This window comes from Oncorhynchus keta, chromosome 8, assembly GCF_023373465.1.
Source record: "Oncorhynchus keta strain PuntledgeMale-10-30-2019 chromosome 8, Oket_V2, whole genome shotgun sequence".
Classification (NCBI taxonomy): Eukaryota; Metazoa; Chordata; class Actinopteri; order Salmoniformes; family Salmonidae; genus Oncorhynchus; species Oncorhynchus keta.
This window is the reverse complement of record NC_068428.1, coordinates 6,348,644-6,370,448: the sequence shown is the minus strand read 5'-3', so window position 1 is coordinate 6,370,448 and position 21,805 is coordinate 6,348,644.

The following is a 21,805-nucleotide window of genomic DNA, read 5'->3' as shown; positions in this document are numbered from 1 at the left end:
GGACATTGCAATTTTTTGCCCTGGTCACATCTGCAGTCCTCATTGCAGTATGTCTAAAGTATGTTCATGCAGATGAGCAGGGACCCTGGGCATCCTACTTTTGGTGTTTTTCCAGAGTCAGTAGAAAGGCCTAAGAAAGGTATCCTAAGTTTTCATAACTGTGACCTTAATTGCTTACCGTTCCACAGGTGCATGTTCATTAATTGTTTATGGTTCATGTATGGGAAACAGTGTTGAAACCCTTTACAATGAAGATCTGTAAAGTTATTTGCATTTTTACAAATTCTCTTTTATAGGCAGGGTCCTGAAAAAGGGACGTTTATTTTTTTGCTGAGTTTATAATGTTATTTATTAAATGTATCTTTAATAGCAAATAAAATATAGGAAATTACCTGAATTCTGAATTTGTTGCTAAAAACACATTTTCATCGACTCATTCCTCATTCAATTTCTCCACACTCACAAAATTAATGTTGCTCACAATTGGTGTTTTTGATGTATTCCGACGCGGTAAAGGTTTAGTTAACATGAATAAAATACTAATAGTACTTTGATAAAGCATGACACGATCTAAAATGTTTGTATATATTTTTTTTAACCTTAATTAACTAGGCAAGTCAATTTCAGAACAAACTCTTATTTACAATGACGGCCTACCACGGTCAAACCCGGACGACGCTGAGCCAATTGTGCGCTGCCCAATCATGGCTGGTTGTGATACAGCCTGGAATCGAGTCTGTAGTGACTGTTCGAGCATTTAGATGCAGTGCCTTAAATGTTATATTATACAGTGATAAAAAATGAACCGAGCAAAGCAGCATCTTTGATTACCCAAACTTTTGTATGACATTCATGTTTTGGTACATTTCCTTTAGACAGTGTTTTTATAGTGTTATATGAACAAAAAAATCACGATTAATATTTGTAGTAGTATATGAACAAAATCCTCTATGTACTTTATAGAAGTATCAGTGTGTGTACATCGCGGTAGCAAGCTTCTGTTTACAGTTATCCCACCGCGCCCATGTTTAGCATCAAATCATGACTCAACGATTCCACTTGTTTTGTCTGCCCCGGAGCTCAACAAACAAGAGCTTTCTCTGCACTCCCCGTCACTTCCCATGATACCAGAGGTCTCCTTTAATTGCTTCTTGTAATCTAAGTTAAATACAAGGCTGATGAAAGGCCTGTTCCCTCGGAGTATAGTCTTCAAAAAAGGTTCCTGCCTATCTCCAGTCTTTTATTATCCCATTATGTTCAGCCGCATGGAACTGAAGTTGCGGGACGCTCTCGTTTCAACCAGTGCCAGTTAGTCAGTGACTCATCTATTTGGAGAAATACTGTGTGGACTTGGGGGTGTTTCTGCCTGACAGACAGACGTTATGTAAAAAGCTCACTAACTGTATACAGTATGAGTACATACAAAAATCCAAACAAGCTCGCCTTTGCCTTAGTTATGTGGCCAAACCCTTCTCCTTAGAACCGCAGTACATACCACCAAGGTGTGGGCCCACCAACAAAATATAAACAGTGCAAACAACATTACATGGCACATGATGCAAATTTCTATGATAAATATATACACAACAGTTATAATGCAATCTAAAGCATCTTATAGTGTATTAGTATCATCTAATGATCCTGAAAATAGCACATTTTGTCAGTCTGTAGAAAATTTGGTACACAGAGATACTGCTATCTCCAACATAAATGTTGGTCTGTATACCAAACCCACTCAGATTCAGATTCAGATTCAGATTCAAAAACAGTTGAATTTGGAAGTTTACATACAGCTTTGCAAAATACATTTAAACTCAGTTTTTCACAGTTTCACAAAATAGTAAAAATCCCCTGTCTTAGGTTAGTTAGGATCACCACTTTATTTTAAGAATGTGAAATGTCAGAAAAATAGTAGAGATAATTATTTATTTCAGCTTTTATTTCTTTCATCACATTCCCAGTTGGTCTGAAGTTTACATACACTCAATTAGTATTTGGTAGCATTGCCTTTAAATGGTTTAACTTGGGTCAAACATTTCGGGAATCCTTCCACAAGCTTCACACAATAAGTAGGGTGAATTTTGGCCAATTCCTCCTGACAGAGCTGGTGTAACTGAGTCAGGTTTGTAAGGCCTCCTTGCTCGCACATGCTTTTTCAGTTCTGCCCACACATTTTCTAATAATGGAGGTCAGGGCTTTGTGATGGCCACTCCAATACCTTGACTTTGTTGTCCTTAAGCCATTTTGCTACAACTTTGGAAATATGCTTGGGGTCATTGTCAGTTTGGAAGACCCATTTGCGACCAAGCTTTAACTTCCTGACTGATGTCTTGAGAGGTTGCTTCAATATATCCACATCATTTTCCAACCTCATGATGCCATCTATTTTGAGGAGTGCACCAGACCCTGGTGCCAAGCACCCCACAACAACATGATGCTGCCACCCAGGTCCTTCACGGTTGGGATGGTGTTCTTTGGCTTGCAAGCCTCCCCCTTTTTCCTCCAAACATAACAATGCTCATTATGGTCAAACAGTTAAATTTTTTTCATCAGACCAGAGGACAGTTCTCCAAAAAGTACAATATTTTTCCCCATGTGCAGTTGCAAACCAAAGTCTGTCTTTTTGTGTGGCGGTTTTGGAGCAGTGGCATCTTCCTTGCTGAGTGGCCTTTCAGGTTATGTCAATATAGGACTAGTTTTATTGTGGATATAGATAATTTTGTACCTGTGTCCTCCAGTATCTTCACAAGGTCCTTTGCTGTTGTTCTGGGATTGATTTGCGCTTTTTACACCACAGTACGTTCATCTCTAGGAGACAGAACATCTCTCCTTTCTGAGCGGCATGACGGCTGCATGGTCCCATGGTGTTATACTTGCGTACTATTGTTTGTACAGATGAAGGTGGTGCCTTCAGGCATTTGGAAATTGTTCTCAAGGATGAACCAGACTTGTGGAGGTCTACAATATTTTTTCGGAGGTCTTGGCTGATTTCTTTTGATTTTCCCATGATAACAAGCAAAGAGGCACTGAGTTTGAAGGTAGGCCTTGAAATACATCCACAGGTACACCTCTATTTCACTCAAATGATGTCAATTAGCCTATCAGAACTTCTAAAGCCATGACATAATTTGCTGGAATTTTCCAAGCTGTTTAAAGGCACAGTCATCTTACTGTATGTAAGCTTCTGACCCACTGGAATTGTGATACAGTGAATTATAAGTGAAATAATCTGTCTGTAAACAGTTGTTGGAAGAATTTATTGTGTCATGCACAAAGTCGATGTCCTCACCGACTTGCCAAAACTATTGTTTGTTTACAATAAATTTGTGGAGTGGTTGAAAAACGAGTTTTAATGACTCCAACCTAAGTGTTTATAAACTTCCGACTTCAACTGTATGAGTTTGTGGATGAGTGTATTACATGTTATTCGATGCACATATTATTTTATAGGTATTTTAGTAGGATCCCCATTAGCTGTTGCGAAAACAGCAGCTACTCTTCCTGGGGTCTACACAAAACATGACACTAGCAGGAACACAGGAAGTGCAACTCAGTTTTTACCTCCTTTAAATCATAATACCTGAATATTATCTGATCTCTTGGCAGCCAAGATTTAAGGTGTCTTACTTTTTCAATTTCCACACTGTGGTCACTTGGATATGCGGCCAAAAAAACATTTTTGATATTGAGACAGATAGCAATCAAGTTTAGTTTGTAATTTCATTTAGTTTGTCAAATTTTCAATGTACAGCAGTTTCAATTTGGAGCAAACTTGTTTGATTTTTTTTTACCCCTTTTTCTCCCCAATTTCGTGGTATCCAATTGTTTTAGTAGCTACTATCTTGTCTCATCGCTACAACTCCCGTACGGGCTCGGGAGAGACGAAGGTTGAAAGTCATGCACAACCCAACCAAGCCACACTGCTTCTTAACGATCCAACCCGGAAGCCAGCCGCACCAATGTGTCGGAGGAAACACTGTGCAACTGGCAACCTTGGTTAGCGCGCATTGTGCCCAGCCCGCCACAGGAGTTGCTGGTGCGTGATGAGACAAGGACATCCCTACCGGCCAAACCCTCCCTAACCCGGACGAAGCTAAGCCAATTGTGCATCGCCCCACAGACCTCCCGGTTGCAGCCGGTTACGACAGAGCCTGGGCGTGAACCCAGGGTCTCTGGTGGCACAGCTGGCGCTGCAGTACAGCGCCCTTAATCACTGCATCACCCGGGAGGGTGACTGGTTTTTAGTTTTGATGTTTCACATTGTAGATAATACTGAGGTGAACACAAAACTGTAATGAGATTGTTTTTTATGGATGTGACTACAGATCGGTGGCATTTCAGATGAGGGAGGACAGTGACACATTCAATATCGCCTTACACACTCTTGCCTGCATCTAGCTGGTCTACAGTGTAATCATTAGTCTAACAGTTGCAAACAACAGTATCTATTGGTCAAATTCAGCTATGTTTATCCCCATTTCGGGGGTACTACTAAGCTATGTAGAATTGTGTTAAGAAGGTCATACCAAGGATAATTTTGCAGTTTGATTTATGACTTTAAGACCACAAAATATATATCTCATTATTTAATGAAACATTTTATTTGGCCTTACTGCTATTAGCCCGTAAAAACGCATTGATAACAGATTCACTACAGATAGTCCCACCCAAAAAAATCTAAAGGAAGTTTGTTTTGACGTGTCGATCCTCTATCTGAGAGATATAAGAAAAATCAGGAATCATGAGATTTTTTTTAAACATATATTTAACCCCTTTTTTATCACTAAACAGTCTCCATATATACAGTACTTCCAGGAAATGTTTTGACTCGTACCAGGGGACGTTCAGACGAGTCTTGTGAGGCCTGTGGGCGTCAGAGGAAACCATTACACAGAGGGGTGATATAAATGTGGAGCCCCAACTGAATGGATGCTACTGACAAAAGTTGGCAGATCGGCTGCCAACTTCAGATGAGTCCCAAGACACGTGTGGGGGGGGTCGTAGAGCAATGCAGATAACACCATAGTGTTCATGAGAGTCTGATCTTTCCATAGAGGTGTAAAGGTTTGTAGGCCGTCCGGGTGCTACAGACGATTTTCGGGATGTCTCACGGACTGGCAAACACTGCTGGAGCTCGGTCACTTTTCACGGATATCTCTAGCTTAAGAAACATTTTTCAGCAGAATCGGCGGAATGAATAAACCCCCATCAACCGCAACACAGTTCACATTCATAGCAGCCACATGCAAACAGCATGATCACTTTGATTGTTGTATAATTCCTTCTCACAATCTATGCGCTCTTCTCCTCTCACCCTTTCCCTTCGCTTGTTGACTTCATTGCACATCACAACAGCTGTCTGTGACCAGGCGAAAATAGTTTTTTCAGATGCCAAACCTTAATACCATAACCGCTAACCGCTACACACAGCCTACATCGTTGTCACCATAACATCATAGTCAACATAGCTACAAGTAAACCGCTTACAATCACGCAGTACAGTATACAGCAAGCAGTTCAGCATTTACACTGGCGGGCCCCGGTGGCAATAAATTAATAAAACCAAACGCTTATCTTGACTTGGACAAACATAGCTAGCTAGCTAACATAGCATCCTTCTGTGATTGAGCTGGGTGTTTGAGTAGGCAAAACTAGCTAGCTGCATTCACTAGATTTTCCCTCGTTTTTGTAGAAAATAATTAATTAAAAACGTTTCAACTGTCTTTCTCTATGTTTGAGCCAACTACTCACCACATTTTCTGCACTGCAGTGCTAGCTAGCTGTAGCTTATGCGCTCATTATTAGATGAATTATCTGATCCTCCTAGGTTTGATTTGGAAGCCAATGTACCCAAAGGAGGACAGAAATTAGCTGTCCTCAGCCAAACCATGGTGCTACAAACAATGGGCTGTTGAGGCTACTGTAGACCTTCATTGCAAAACATAGTGTTTTAATAAATTATTTGGTGACGTGAATATATTTAGTGTAGATTTATCTAAAAGTATAACTTTTTGAATGTTTCACAAAATCAATTCTTCTGATAATTACTGAGGATGGTCCTCCCTTCCTCCTCTGCTGATCATCTACTGCTACAGATGTAGGATCTTAATTTGGGCCAGTTTGTTACAGCAGGAGAATAATCTTGCAGCAATAGGGAATGTTAGTTATTATGTTGATGATAATTATAAAAAGTTTATACATTTTTTCGTTAGAGCAAATCAAGTCTGACATTTTCATGTGGCAATTACAAACTTTAGAAGCATTTAAAAAACTCATACATTGCAAGTTTGCATTTCTTGCTGTGCAGGAACATTCTCAGTAACAAAATAGTGATCAAATTAAGATCCTACATCTGTAGGTGGAATGCAAAAGAAGCTGGTGGGATGAGCTATAGGAGGACAGTGTCATTGTAATGGCTGGAATGGAATTGATGGAACGGAGTCAAACATTTGGTTTCCACATGTTTGATGTGTTCAAATCAAATCAAATTTTATTGGTCACATACACATGGTTAGCAGATGTTATTACGAGTGAAGCGAAATGCTTGTCAAAATAAGATTTTCTGGGCTAACAATGTAAGTAATAATAAATAAATATTGCAAAGTTTCCTAAGGACTAGAAGCGAGGCAGACCTCTCTGTCGGCACCATCTGACTCTGTTCAATTTATTATATTCCGTCCTCCTGAGAACCCAGAGGCACTCTGGTGGAATGACTTGGTTATCAATCATGTTATTATCTCTTATTGGCCCATCGACAGCAGAGTAAATTACAGAGTGGGAATGGATTAGAGTTACAAGGGCCTGTTAACACTCACCCCTCTTAGTGCATTCCAATGCTTCTCCCAATACACACACACACACACACACACACACACACACACACACACACACACACACACACACACACACACACACACACACACACACACACACACACACACACACACACACACACACACACACACACACACACACACACACACACACACACACACACACACACACACACACATACACACACACGAACACGTACACTCACACACAAACAAACACATGCTCCACAAATGTTCTGTTGGAAAAAACTGATTAAAGCTGTATTAATATTAAGTCAATACTTAATTAATGAATTAATAACCAATTATGTAAATTAACAAGGGAGCAGAAAAATGCATGCAGAAATGAATGAAATGGTTAAGAGGGGCCTTCTGTGCATCACCAACCAGTAGAACACTGGTGTTGTGGTATTGTTAATAGGCAAATAGAGAAATCAGAGGCGATGCTTTAAACGCCTTAATGCAGTCAAATTGTTTTCAGATTTCCTATTGATGGACAGTTTCCTTTCAACCGGTTAAATACCGCATGACACACGCACGCACACACACAGAATATTCGCTATAGCACTGACCACTGGTGGTTCTAAACCTGGACATCCTTGACCCGTCACCCCTGACACCTGACCTCTAAGTGTTGTTGCCTCGTGAGCCACTAAGCTGGAGGGGGTGGGCGGGCTGTGGTGAGTGGGGGTTGGGGGACTAATCTGGGACAGAAAGTTGAAGGAAGACGAGAGACAGTTTGATTTAGAAAGAGAGCAGGGGAAGAGACATGGCGATGGAGATGTGTGGACAAATAAGTGAGTGGATCAAGGACATAGATAAGGCTGAGAACCTACACTTGACACACACACACAACACACACACTCTCACACATATACAGTACCAATCAAAATGGATGGACACACCACCTCATTTAAGAGTTTTCTTTATTTTTACTATTTTCTACATCCTAGCCGACGTATGTTTTAAGCTCTGCTCTGCTCTGCTCTGAACTCTGGTTTAACCTGTGATACTGAAGAGAAAGAAAGGAGGATGAGAAGAAAGTGTGAGAAGTTTACTAAGACTCTTAATGACGTGACTGAGGCCAATGCACTTAAACTCACACCTTAACATCCTCTACCAAACGTCTTTTCAACCTGAAACAAATGTCCAATCAACTATCCACTTGAGGATCACCATGGCCACTCAAAGGCCATGTCCTCCTCACAATCTAAACTAATAATGTGTGTTTTAAAAAGCCATGTCTGCTTTTCCTCAGGTCCAGATGACCACTCCGTCTGTGTTAAACATAAGGGCTCCACATATTTTCATATCTGTTGTATGCAAAATATTTGTATCGTATTTGCAGTTTCTAAAGTTCAAGAAAGGGTACTTATGCAAACAGAATGAAGAAATATCTTACATTTCTGTTGTTCAGTTTTTAATGTTTTGTTTGCAAAATATACACCAACCACGGACATTTGACCTGTTTTGATTCCAGAACTGAGACACAATCAAACCAGACGTACAATAAGCCACAAAGTCTGAAATTAATTTTTAAAGGAGCTTTGGGGAACAGGAGGGGTAAGGGGTTCAGGCGTGTTCAGACATGTTTCGGTAGCTGGGGGGTGACAAGGAGGGTAGGGGATGGTGGGGGCACGGGGGTCATTCAGGAAACCAGTGAAGAGGGCTACAGATCCAAGCATTCCAACATACCAGACCTAACAGCTCTGCTGAGGTCGCCTTCATTACTCTCTCACACTGAGTGATAAAAGTATAAATAATATGACCAACTCTCTTCTCACATCTTCTCTCCATTCTTTTCTAGTTTTCAACTGAAAACACAGTATACTCAAACAAAGAGAGGTTTGTAGATGGGTAGTGTTCTACCAGGAATCTTTATGGAAGGGTTCTATCTGGAACCAAGCAGAAAAACTTTTTATGGTTCTAAGTAGCCCCCCCCCCACACACACACATAAACACACACACACATAAACACACACACACACACACACACACACACACACACACACACACACACACACACACACACACACACACACACATCTGTGGGTGATGAAGTGGTCAGCGGTCCAGTCAAATTGGATGAGGCTTTAAAGGGAATTCCTCTATTTTACGGGTAGGTGAGTGGTAGATGGCTCTGGGCTAATGAGGGCCACCTTAAGTAGTGCACTACTTTTGACCAGAGCCCTATGGTTTCCCCTATTGGTCAAAAGTAGTGCACTATATAGAGAACGGTGCCATTTGGGATGCATCCTTGATTTGTGTTGTGCGCCACCACCTCAGATCCCAATCCTAGCCATTAAACAACACAAACAAACACAAGACAACAACACAAACAGTGCCAGAGTTAATTGACATTCATGATGAGGTGTATGTGTATGTGTGTGTGTGTTTGTGTCTGTGTGCATCCATCACCGCTGGCCTCACTGCTCATTCTGTGTTGAGGTGATTGGAGATTAAAGGAGGAGAAAGAGGATACTGTCAGCTTTCTATTCCGCAACAAAGCCTCCTTCACTCACGCAGCCAAACTTACCCTAGTAAAACTGACTATCCTACCGATCCTCGACTTCGGCGATGTCATCTACAAAATTGCTTCCAACATTCTACTCAGCAAACTGGATGCAGTTTATCACAGTGCCATCCGTTTTGTCACTAAAGCACCTTATACCACCCACCACTGTGACTTGTGTGCTCTAGTCGGCTGGCCCTCGCTACATATTCATTCCAGACCCACTGGCTCCAGGTCATCTACAAGTCCATGCTAGGTAAAGCTCCGCCTTATCTCAGTTCACTGGTCACGATGGCAACACCCATCCGTAGCACGCGCTCCAGCAGGTGTATCTCACTGATCATCCCTAAAGCCAACACCTCATTTGGCCGCCTTTCGTTCCAGTTCTCTGCTGCCTGTGACTGGAACGAATTGCAAAAATCGCTGAAGTTGGAGACTTTTATCTCCCTCACCAACTTCAAACATCTGCTATCTGAGCAGCTAACCGATCGCTGCAGCTGTACATAGTCTATCGGTAAATAGCCCACCCATTTTTACCTACCTCATCCCCATACTGTTTTTATTTATTTACTTTTCTGCTCTTTTGCACATGACCATCTGATCATTTATCACTCCAGTGTTAATCTGCAACATTGTAATCATTCGCCTACCTCCTCATGCCTTTTGCACACAATGTATATAGACTCTTTTTTTCTACTGTGTTATTGACTTGTTAATTGTTTACTCCATGTGTAACTGTGTTGTCTGTTCACACTGCTATGCTTTATCTTGGCCAGGTCGCAGTTGCAAATGAGAACCTGTTCTCAACTAGCGTACATGGTTAAATAAAGGTGAAATAAAAAATGTAATAAAAAAGGGAGTGTGAATGAAGACAGTTAATGTGTAACCAGTAGAAAGAGGTCAACATTTCTCTCCCACTCGCTCTCTCTTTATCTCTCTTTGTGTCACTGTCAAAAGCCCAGCAGCTCTTACAGTAACAGCTGCAAATGTGTGCAGTCCATTCATAACTAACATGAGACTTGCACTTTCAAATTGAATTCTGGCATTAATCCCACCCATCTGATATGATTTACATGAATGTGGAAGTTACACGTGCACATACATTATGTTAAGATTGAATAATTGCATAGATATTGATTATGTTTAACCAATATCTCATTTCTATTTCTATATGCATTTCCCCTTACAAATCCATATGTCAGTCTTTGCGATTCTTTGGACATCCAACTCTGAGATCATGCTATTGAAGTTGAAATGTAAAATGGTTAAGGTTAAGGGTAAGGTTAGGGTACTGGAGGTAGGGGAGGACCATCCTCCTCAGTGAATAACATAAAAATAGAGAAACATTAAAAAAGTTATTATTTTAAGATGACACTATACTAAATATATTTACGTCACCAAATAGTTGATAAAAAACTGTAAAGACACTGGGCGAGAACCAGATGCAGACACAGAAGCCAGATGGTTCAAGTCTCTGATAGTTATTAACTTCTTTTGGGACGGTAGCGTCCCACCTGGCCAACATCCAGCGTCCCACCTGGCCAATTACAGAGCGCAAAATTAAAACTACAGAATTATATAAATACAGAATTATATATAAATATTTAACTTTCACAGAATCACAAGTGTAATACATCAAAATAAAGCTTAACTTCTTGTTAATCCAGCTGCTGTGTCAGATTTCAAAAAGGCTTTACGGCGAAAGCAAACCATGCGATTATCTGAGGACAGCATCCCGCATAAAAAAACATATTTTCAACCAGGCAGGTACACCACTAAAGTCAGAAATTGTGATATAATAAATGCCTTATCTTTGATGATTTTCTTCTGTTGGTCAATACCCAGTTTCCCTCCATCAAAATGCATACAAAATGAATCCCAAACGTTACTAATAAACTTTTCCAAACAAGTCAAACAACGTTTATAATCAAACCTTAGGTACCATAATACGTAAATAAACTATACAATTTAAGACGGAGAATCGTTATTGTCTTTACCGGAGAAAAATACCAAAGAACACACTCTCTTCCACATGCTTGGAAATACTACAGCCAAAATGGGAGCCACCTAGAAAAACTACAATTTCTGGCTCATTTTTCCAAAAACCAGCATGAAACTCTTTATAAAGACTTTTGACATCTAGTGGAAGCCCTAGGAACTGCAATCTGGAGGATTTCCCCTTATAATAAAAGTGACATTGAAAACAGTGGTAGGCTGATTTTTTTGGGAGGGGGATGGTTTGTCCTCGGGGTTTTGCCTGCCATATCAGTTTTGTTATACTCACAGCCATCATTTTAACAGTTTTAGAAACTTTATAGTGTTTTCTATCCAAATCTACCAATATGCATATCCTAGCTTCTGGGCCTGAGTAACAGGCACTTTACTTTGGGCACGCTTTTCATCCAGATGTGAAAATACTGACCCCTACCCAAGAGAGGTTAAAACACAAAGGGCAGGCAATAGGCAGGTTGAGGACAGGCAGAAGTTCATAAACCAGGTTAGAGTCCAAAATGTACAGGGCTGCAGGCAGGCTCGAGGTCAGGGCAGGCTGAATGGTCAGTTCAGTGTCAGACAAAGGGTCAGAAAAACAGATACTAGGGAAAAGCAGGAGCACAGAAAAACACGCTGGTTGACTTGACCAGACAAGATGAACTGGCAACATACAAACAGAGAACACAGGTATAAATACACTGGGGATAATGGGCGACACCTGGGGGGGGTGAAGACAAGCACAAAGACAGGTGAAACAGAGCAGGGTGTGACAGAGTTGAGGCGCTTGGCTGGGCACAGATACTCTAAATTCTTATGGTCAGTCCACACCAAAAATGGATGTCCTGCCCCTTCCAGCCAGTGCCTCCACTCCTCCAGCGCCATCTTGACCGTCAGAAGTTCCCTGTTCGCAACATCATGGTTTCTTTTTGTGGTGTTGAGACGATGGGACTGGAAGGCACAGGGATTAAGCCTTTGGTCCTATGTAGACCGCTGGGATAGGAGAGCCCCCACTCCAATGTCGGAATTGTCAACCTCAACTACAATCTGATGGGACGGATCCATTTGGATGAGGATGGGGGCTGTAGTAAACCAATGCTTAATGTCCACAATCACCCTGTCAACAGCTTGGGACCATGTGAAGAGTACCTTGGGAGAAGTGAGTGCAGAGAGGGGTGCCGCCAGGGTGCTGTGGCCCCGAATGAAGCGGCGGTAGAATGAGCAAACCAAAGGAAACAATGCAGCTGCACTCTGGATGTGTGTTGGGGACAATCCACGACCACTCTCACCTTTTCAGGATCCATCTGAACATTCCCTTCCGCGATGACATACCCCAGAAAGGAGATAGTAGAGCGGTGGAACTCACACCTCTGCTTTCACGAACAACTAGTTCTCCGCTGAAGGACTTGTCGGACATGAAAGACGAGGTAGCCAAACGCAAATCGATTCAACATGTATTGTAGCACATCGTTAACTAAGACCTGGAGCACTGCGGGAGTGTTGGTGAGTCCAAACAGCATGACCAGGTACTGTTGAAGGCCGTCTTCCATCTCTCTCCTTCGCGTCTCCGAACAAGGTGGTAGGCATTCCGGAGGTCCAACTTGGAAAAGATAGTAGCCCCCTGGAGAGGTTCGAAAGCCAAGGAGAGGAATGGCAGAGGTTAATAATTCTTGACCGTGATGTCATTGAGGCCCCGGTAATCAATACATGGAAACGGGGTCGACAAGCGAGGCAGAAGGGCAAATACTCCCAGCAGCCAGAGAGTCCTCAATGTACTCCTCCATGGCCTTGGTCTCAGAGCCAGACAGGGAATATAGCCGGCCAACCTATGTTGACTATGACGTTAGCTAATACATAATGATGTGAGAGGCTGTGTGTAGAGTTATGATATGAAGGTTTGGCTTGGTCACAGACAGCTGGTGTTGTGCACTGAAGTCCACAAGCAAAGGGAAAAGGTGAGAGGGGGAGACCACGTAGAAGCGAGAAGGAATTACAATGAGCAAAGTGATCATTCTGTTTGTATGTGGCGGTTGTGAAAGTAAACTTTGTTTGGGGGTGATCAAGGGTGTATTCATTTAGCCAATTCTGTTGAAAAACGTTCTTAAATTGAAGCAAATGGGGATAAACAGGGATAAAGAACCTGAATTTGTTCAATTGAAACTCTAATTTGCAACTGTTGGACTAATGTTTATACATTAGATCAGCTAGATGCAGGCAAGAGTGTGCAAGGCGTTATTGAATGTGTCACTGTCTTTCACCTTGATTACAATAAAATGTATCTCGACCTGTGCAACTACGCTGTAAAGTTTCATCCATAGGCTAGTTGGTAGCAACCTGATGATGGGTATAAGGAACATGTGAGAATCATGTAGTAGCCTAAACCTATCGATGTTAGATTGAGCTGGGTGAATGGAATATGAATGACAGTCATCCAATAAGCTTTATTAAAATATAATTAATCGTCCTCCCTCATCTTAAACACCACCGACTGCCACTGGGTTAGGGTAAGTGTAGGGGTTAAGGTTATGATTAGGGTTTAGGGAAGGGACGTCCCAAGGATCACATCAATACATTCCTGATTGAATGACAGCAGCTAGATCCAGACTCTTTGGAACTACAAAAAAAATACCTTCCTCAAAAGAAATGGAAATGAGTGAAATTAATGACTGAGATTTCAATTGAAATGGAAACGAAAGAATTGACTGAGTGACTGATTGAAAGACAGATCGTTGCCTTGCAGCAGTCTTAATGTGTTGAGTCGTGGCATGTGGCTGACCAGGCTATCTAAAGCTCTCAAAAGTTCCAAGCCCAGGCCAAGCTCCCCCACCCCACTCAACGCCCGCCCCAGCATCAACAATCAACAATCATGCGGCATTGTGGAGCTCTGTGATCCTGCGACCTCTGATCTTTGGAGTTAACCCCTGTGCGACCAGCACTGAGTGCTAACCCTGTTTGTCCATTGTAGAGGCAGGAAGGTTCCCATGAGAAAGAGAGAGGGGGCTGGGCCAGAGACGTAGAGATCCCACTAATGAAGGCTTAGGAGTAGGCCTTAACTCTCCAGTATGTGTGTTTGGTCTGCCGACTCTGGAGAAAGGAGATATCAACAACCTTTAGGTCTAGTTACAAAATTATAGGTAAATACTGTCAGTGGAGGTCAATATTTTTGAGGAACCTGCACCGATGGCCAAATTCAACATCTTTACATTACCGATTCCATTAAATTCTTGTAGGTTTTCTATTTAAAAAAATCCAAATTGGGGGGCAGTTTCAGTGGGTGTGACAACTCTGAAGACATGGTAACCGGTGTACTCTATGTAAAATTGTATCCTCGTAACACAGTCATACAGTTTCTATGTAGCACACATTTTCCGCAAATGGCCATAGAGCAGAGACATTAGCTTGCAGCACGGCAGTAGAATTTTACGTCAATGGAAAAGTTTACCAACGCATCATCTATAGGCTCAATCTGCAGTGTGTGAAGCTTCTGTCATTACAGTGATAACTCTGACAGGCTAACACACAGCAGCTGGCCCGGCCACCTCTAGTACCTCCATCCCCTCTTGTAACCAGAGGCTGAATCCTCCCAGCCCTGGCTTGGATAAAGTGCTTCTCCCTGGGCATCCGGGTCAGTGACCTCTGCTCAACCCTGAGGACCACTGGTCCTGTGTTCATGGCACCAAAATATCCCCGAAATAAATGGGAACAGCTTGGATAAATATCACTTCTCAGAGTCATGGCACGAAGAAACTAAGAACACCCTCGCCAATCCCAACATCCCTACTATCAGTGGTCCTTAACTCCTGGTCCTAGGACTGGCACTGGGCCCTGGGATATTAATGACTAGTCCCTCAGATGGTGCTTCGATTTAGTCTGTTTTCAAGTTCTAGTTTTCAACTAAATAGTCCTCCATAAAGTGTACGTTTTAATGTAAGCGGTCCTCCAATGAAGAAGACCATAGCTTGCTGGTCCATGGTTCTAAAAAGGTTCCAAAACACAGTCCTAAAATTGAATTTACACAACCCTGTACCACCAGAACTTACAAAATCATCTTCTGATTACAACACCACCAAATAACCACTTGTGTGAGGATGCTCTGAATGGAGCTTAGGGTTGTGCCACAAATTGGATTCTATTTCCTAAATTGTGCACTACTTTTGACCAGGGACCATTTGGATCTGGTCAGAAGTAGTGCACTATACAGGGAAGAGGGTAAAGTTACAGTATGTCACCTTGTAAGGCCATTCTGCATAGTGACCCTTTCAGTGGTTTCATCTGAAAATACAGAAGTAGGATCTTAATTTGAACAATATTATCACAGCAAAATAATGCAGCAACAGGATTTGAATGTTTAGTCCATAATGATAGGTGGTTAGCTGGCCAAAAGTATGAAACATGAAATGTGAAATACCATTAATATAACTGTGTGTTAGTGTGAGCTTTCAGTGAACCCCGTTCTGCTAGCGGACAGCCAATGAAATTACAGGGCGCCAAATACAAATCAACAGAAATCTCATAAATCACATTTCACAAACATACAATTATTAGGCACCACTTTAAAGATAAAATTCTCGTTAATCCAGCCACAGTGTCTGATTTCAAAAATGCTTTACAGCGAAAGCTCCACAAACGATTATGTTAGGTCACCACCAAGCCAAAGAAAAACTCAGCCATTTTTCCAGCCAACGAGAGGAGTCACAAAAAGCACAAATAGAGATAAAATGAATCACTAACCTTTGATAATCTTCATCAGATGACACTCATAGGACTTCGTGTTACACAATACATGTATGTTTTGTTCGATAAAGTGCATATTTATATTTTAAAAAATCTCATTTTACATTGGCGCGTTACGTTCAGTAGTTCTAAAACATGCGGTGATTATGCAGAGAGCCACATGAATTCACAGAAATACTCATTATAAATGTTGATGAAAATTGTAGTGTTATGCATGGAACATGAGATACACTTCACCTTATTGCAACCGCTGTGTCAGATTTTAAAATAACTTTACAGAAAAAGCATAATCTGAGAACGGCCCTCAGAGCCCAATCCAGCCAGAGAAATATCCGCCATGTTGGGTAGTCAACATTATTCATAAATAGCATTATAAATATTCACTTACCTTTGATGATCTTCATCAGAATGCACTCCCAGGAATCGCAGTTCCACAATAAATGCTGGTTTTGTTCGATAATGTCCATCATTTATGTCCATTTATGTCCAAAAGCTTCTTTTGTTAGGGCGTTTGGTAAACAAATCCAAAAGCGCGATCTGATCCAGTAGGACGAAAAGTTCAAAAAGTTCAATTACAGGTCGAAGAAACTTGTCAAACTAAGTTTAGAATCAATCTTTAGGATGTTTTTATCATAAAAGTTCAATAATGTTCCAACCGGAGAATTCCATTGTCTGTAGAAAAGCCATGGAACGAGAGCTAACTCTCTCGTGACCCGCGCGTCATGAGGCTGTGACACTCTGCCACACCACTGACTCAAAGAGCTCTCATAAAGACGGTTGACATCTAGTGGAAGCCTTAGGAAGTGCATCTTGACCCATATCCCACTGTGTATTCGATAGGGCTGCGTTCAAAAACTACAAACCTCAGATGTCCCACTTCCTGGTTGGATTTTTCTCAGGTTTTCGCCTGCCATATGAGTTGTGTTATACTCACAGACATAATCCAAACAGTTTTAGAAACTTCAGAGTGTTTTCTATCCAATAATAATTATAATATGCATATATTAGCATCTGGGACAGAGTAGGAGGCAGTTCACTCCGGGAATGCTATTAATCTAAAAGTGAAAATGCTGCCCCCTATCCCAAAGAAGTTTAAGATCCTACCTTTGTAGCATTCTCAAATGGAAGTAAAAACCTTATTTTCCATATAATTTAATATAGTCACTATTAACACACACAACCCCTGCAGGATCTATTTTCAGAACATCTGATCTGTTTTGGAACTATTACTGATCTACAGTGCATTCTGAAATTATTCAGACCTCTTGACTTTTACTACATATTATGCCTTATTCTAAAATGGATAACATTATTTTTCTCATCGATCGACACACAATACACCATAATGAGGAAGCAAAAACAGGTTTAGAGATTTTTGAAAATGTATAATGAAAAGAAAGTATTCAGACCCTTTACTCCATACTTTATTGAAGCACCTTTGGCAGCAATTAAAGACTCGAGTCTTCTTGGGTACTACAAGCTTGGCACACCTGTATTTGGGGAGTTTCTCTCATTCTCCTATGCAGATCCTCTCAAAATCTGTCAAGTTGGACGGGGAGTGTCACTGCACATCTCTCCAGAGATGCTCGATCGGGTTCAAATCCAGGCTCTGTTCGACTTTTTCTGCAGCCAGTCCTGCATTGTCTTGGCAGTGCAGTTATGGTCGTTGTCCTGTTGGAAGGTGAACCTTCGCCCCAGTCCACGGTCCTGAGCACTCTGGAGCATTTTTCCATCAAGGATCTCTCTGTGCATTGCTCCGTTCATCTTTCCCTCGATCCTGACTAGTCTCCCATTCCCTGCCACTGAAAAACATCCCCACAGCATGATGCTGCCACCACCGTGCTTCATGACGCTTGTCATTCAGGCCAAAGTGTTCAATCTTGGTTTCATCAGACCAGAGAATCTTGTTTCTCATGGTCTGTTAGTCCTTTAGGTGCCTTTTGGCAAAGTCCAAGCTGGCTGTCATGTTCCTTTTACTGAGGAGTGGCTTCTGTCTGGCCACTCTGCCATAAAGGCCTGATTGGTGGAGTGCTACAGAGATGGTTTTCCTTCTGGAAGACTCTCCTATCTCCACAGAGGAACTCTGGAGTTCTGTCAGAGTGACCACTGTGTTATTGGGGACTTTCAGTGCTGCAGACATTTTTGGGTACCCTTCCCCAGATCTGTGCCTTGACACAATCCTGTCTCTGAGCTCTACGGACAATTCCTTCGACCTCATGGCTTGTTTTTGTCCTTGACTCCAATCAAGTTGTAGAAACATCTCAAGGACGATCAATGGAAACAGGATGCAACTGAGCTCAATTTCGAGTCTCAAAGCAAAGGGTCTGAATACTTATGTATATAAGGTATTTCTGTTAAACCGTTTTTTAATTGCTAAAATGTTGTTGTTGTTTTTTTCGCTTCGTCAATGTGGGGTATTGTATGTAGATAGATGAGGAAACCTTTTTTAAATGCACTTTAGAATAAGGCTGTAAAGTAACAAAATGTGGAAGGGAAGATGTCTGAATTCTTTCCAAATGCATTGTATTTTTTGATAGAAAGTGTAAGTCTAGCCATTTGATGTTTGACAATAATAGAACGTTTTATTTTTTTAACTTCATAACTTTTGTTCCTCACTCTCTCACCCTGGCTTCCACGACATGTGGCTAAGCAGACAAATATGTATTTGTTAAAAATCATTAGTAGGACTGGAGCCCTGTTCGAATACTTCCCTCATTGTTTCCTTAAAGTAAATGATTGGATAGGCGAAAGCAAGGTTACCTACCAATTACTTTCACCAATCAAACCAATTCAGATCAGTGATTTCTTCAAGGAAGGTACAGGAACGAAGCATTTCTAAAGTATTCGAACAGGCCTCCCAAAAGGTCTTACATAAGGGGACAGGGAAGTGATACCAAAACTTAAAGTGAATTTAAATGTGTCACATGGCGAGGTTGGTGCTTGTTCACTTTTTAAAACCCAGTTTTTTTGGGTAGAGGCCGTGTTACTCACACAAGCAGATGGAGTCTCGTAAAAGCGGCATTGGATAAACTGTTGTGAAGATTTTGACAGCGTGAACACTTAAGTGATACACACATACTGACATATGCACACACACATTGGCTTTCGCTTTTGCCCTGATACCACAACGCACATGCACCCACACACACACACATACACACACACAACCAAAACCCTTCCCCCGCACACACACTAAACGGTGGTCCAGTCCTGTTCATATCCTGTGTGGTGCACGACTAGCCTGTTGAACAATGTGGCCTTTAGATAAGATCTGATGTGAGATGTAATAAATTATAGTATTCATTATGGCCCGGGCCTCCCAGCGTTACTGCAGCTGTCTGCATGGACTCACTGACCTTACATCAGTACAGGTCCTCGGGCTATCAATCCTGTTAACTGTGTCCCAAATGGCACCCTACTCCCTACACAGGGCTTTATTATACCATAGGGCTCTGGTAAAAATAAACAAACAATGCACTACGTAGGGCATAGGGTGCCATTTGGGACTCGCACCTAACACTTCAAAACCTCAACTGTACTGTATCTGGACACACAGCCCGATAACTAGGAGCTACACTAGGAGCTAAATTTAGCAAGTAAAACACTGGAATGGTAGATTTGTCGTAGAAGAATGTGCGAAGTAGAAATAATGGGGTGCAAAGGAGTTGTTGTTGAATTTGACCCCTTTTCGTGGTATCCAATTGTCAGTAGTTACTATGTTGTCTCATCACTACAACTCCCGTACAGGCTCTGGAGAGACGAAGGTCAAAAGCCATGCATCCTCCGAAACACAACCCAAACTTAACACGCATCCAACCCGGAAGCCAGCCACACCAATGTGTTTGGGGAAATACAGCGCACCTGGCGACCTGGTTAGCGTGCACTGCACCTGGCCCACCACAGGAGTTGCTAGTGCACGATGAGACAAGGATATCCCTACCGGCCAAACCCTCCCTAGCGACGCTAGGCCAATTGTGCGTCTCCCCATGCACCTCCCAGTTGCGACCGGCTGCGACAGAGCCTGGGCACAAACCCAGAGTCTCTGGTGGCACAGCTAGCGCTGCGATGCAGTGCCCTAGACCACTGCGCCACCCGGGAGGTCCGGGGAAGAGGTAGTTGTTTGGGCTAAATTATATATGGGCTATGTACAATAATCTGTGAGCTGCTCTGACAGCTGGTGCTTAAAGCTAGTCAGAGAGATAAGTGTTTCCAGTTTCAGAGATTTTTGTAGTTCGTTCCAGTCATTGGTAGCAGAGAACTGGAACCGACTTGCCAAAACTATAGTTTGGCAAGAAGTCATTTGTGGAGTGGTAGAAAAAAACAATTTTTAATGACTCCAACCTAAGTGTATGTAAACTTCCGACTTCAACTGTACATTAGATGTTTGTCATGAAATATGGTGTCTCTAGCTCTATCGATCTCAGAGTATTTCTGTTCCGTTCTCCCCTACCCCAATAACAAGGCATAGACTACAGTCGGGAACGTGTGGCAAATCTGTCAGTAAACAGCATGCAGACAAAACAGGCCTTTTGCAATAGTTCGAAAATACATTAGTGGGAAAACACAGGTTGATTCCTGCTTACAAGCAAACATTAAAGCAGGAAGCACCAGTGACTATGTCAATAAAAAGTGGTCAGATAAAGCAAATACTAATCTACAGGACTGTTTTGCTAGCACAGACTGGAATATGTTCCGGGATTCTTCTGATGGCATTGAGAAGTACACCACTTCAGTCACTGGCTTCATCAATAAGTGCATTGATGATGTCGTCCCCACAGTGACTGTACGTACATACCCCAGCCAGAAGCCATGGATTTCAGGCAACATCCGCACTGAGCTAAAGGTTAGAGCTGCCGCTTTCAAGGAGTGGGACTCTAACCTGGAGGCTAATAAGAAAACCTCGCTCTGCCCTCCGACGAACTATCAAACAGGCAAAACGTTAATACTTGTAATTGTACTACACCGGCTCTGACGCTCGTTGGATGTGGCAGGGCTTGCAAACTATTAGACTACAAAGGGAAGCACAGCCTAGAGCTGCCCAGTGACACAAGCCTACCAGTCGAGCTAAAATGCAACCTCTATTGCACTTCATACTGCCCTTTCACACATGGACAAAAGGAACACCTATGTGAGAATGCTATTCATTGACGACTGCTCAGCGTTCAACAGCATTGTGCCTTCAAAGCTCATCACTAAATTAAGGGCACTGGGACTAAACACATCCCTCTGCAACTGGATCCTGGACTTCCTGATGGGCAGCCCCCAGGTGGTAAGGGTAGGTAACAACACATCTGCCACGCTGATCCTCAACACGGGGGCCCCTCAAGGGTGCGTGCTCAGTCCCCTACTGTACTCCCTGTTCACCCATGACTGCATGGCCAAGCACGACTCCAACGCCATCATTGAATTTGCATTGATAGGCCTGATCCCCGACAACGATGATACAGCCTATAGGGAGGAGGTCAGAGACCTGGCAGTGTGGTGCCAGGATAACAACCTCTCCCTCAAAGTGATCAAGACAAAGGAGATGATTGTGAACTACAGGAAAATGAGAGCCGAGCACGTCCCTATCTCATCGAGGACGCAGCTGTAGTGGAGCAGATTGAGAGCTTCAAGTTCGTTGGTGTCCACATCACCAACAAACTATCATGGTCCAAACACACCAAGACAGTCGTGAAGCGGGCATTACAATTCCTATTCCCCCTCAGGAGATTGAAAACATTTGGCATGGGTCCCC